Source organism: Brassica oleracea, chromosome C6 (genome assembly GCF_000695525.1).
Source record: "Brassica oleracea var. oleracea cultivar TO1000 chromosome C6, BOL, whole genome shotgun sequence".
In the NCBI taxonomy this organism is placed as follows: Eukaryota; Viridiplantae; Streptophyta; class Magnoliopsida; order Brassicales; family Brassicaceae; genus Brassica; species Brassica oleracea.
The window spans coordinates 21,647,622-21,649,257 of NC_027753.1; the positions used below are offsets into that span (position 1 = coordinate 21,647,622).

Below are 1,636 nucleotides of genomic sequence, written 5' to 3' on the forward strand. Positions count from 1 at the left end.
ATCTCCTAGATCAGCGGTTAGCTCTCTCTAGCAGTCCTAGCATGACATATTAGATTCAGGACATGATGATCAAGGATGCTTGACACATGCAAATTCCTAGGTTCATGTTCTAGTTAGCAAGGCTAAAACAAGCATTAAGAACAATCAATTAATGAATATCAAAACTCAGCCAATCTATAGTTGGAGCTAATCCCTCTAACCTATTTGAACCCTGAATCTAACAAGTAAACTACTCAGACATAGCTAACCAATTCATGACAAAAAATATAGATAAGAACTGCATAGAATATAATAGATGAATCGATGGAGTTCCAATCACAAATCTCTCTATGATTTTCTCTCATAAAACTATAGAATAGAATAGATGAATCAATGGAGTTCCAATCACAAATCTCTCTATGATTTTCTCTCCTAAAACTCTCTCTCTCTCTCGCTGAAAGTAAGAATACAATGGTGGCTCCCGCTCTTTGCCTCCTAACACTTAGGCAAGTATATAACTATTAGGTTAAAAGTTCGTCAGGGGTAATATTGTAATTTGGTGAAGCCTTGGGTTTAAAGTCGGCTGGAACCAAGTCGCGCATCTCGCGTCTCGACATCGATCGATGGTACAGGATGTACATCGATCGATCATAATTTTCAATCGTCGAGGCTTCTCTTCTGTATCGATCGACTGCACTAGATGTGCATCGAACGATTGCTTCTTCTTCGTATCGACCTCTAATGGTCAGCTCGGATGAAATCTCTTTTAAGCTCCTAAATGCTCCATAATCATCACTTTACTCCAAGATACTGTTGAACCTGAAAACATACCTAATATGATAGAATATATAATATATAGATAGTAAAACACTTATATACCATGGATGAAAAATGATCAAATCCATGGTATATCAAAGATAAAAAGGAGATCTTTCAGTAAAAAGGTATATCTTTAAGTAAATTCTGCAGATCAATGGTCAATGGATTATAGATCTCAAATTGTTTTTATTTTCTTTTCGATTGTGATTCAATATAGAGAAAAACCTGAGAGGTAGAAAGCATACCAACTTGAGGTTTCACAGAGAAGATCACAACATCGCTTTCTTTAACAACCTGCCAATTTTTTTCAACATCCGTCAAGTTCATGGTTTACTCCAATGAGAAATCTCTAGCTCCCTCTCTATCTAAGATTACTCTAAGGAGAGGTAAAGAGAAGAAGAACCACTTATTTCTTCGCTACTGGAGAAGACATTGACGCCAAAGAACTCGAAGACTTGACGGCGATTCAGATTCGAGTGAACTGCAGTGGAGTTACGATTCGGAGGAAGCATCCCGGAGGCAACGACGCCTCTGGCTATACTCTCTGCCATCTTTCCAGCTCCGATGAACCGTACCTTGAAGCTCTCTGCGGAAATTGGAAGCGTCTCCATCGCAAAAAAATAAATAAAACCAAACTCTCTCTAACTGTAACACGTGTCCATCAAGACCCGGCTCTTCCTTCTCTAAATAAGACCCGTTGCTTAACATAATTATCATTTTTTTTTTTTTAATTACAAAAAAACCTAAAAACCTCCTTAAAATATTTTTAATTAATTATGGTCTTACTTCCACATGCTCCCGCTTTTCTCTCCTCTTTCCTCTGTCTTGAACTTTTGAT

The 1,636-nt window shown here is 37.6% G+C and overlaps 1 pseudogene; it reads right to left on the bottom strand.

The window, feature by feature from the left end:
- The window catches only part of LOC106297723, a 10,059-nt pseudogene extending 8,641 nt beyond the window's left edge, over positions 1–1,418 (bottom strand).
- Positions 1,419–1,636: the final 218 nt, after the last annotated feature.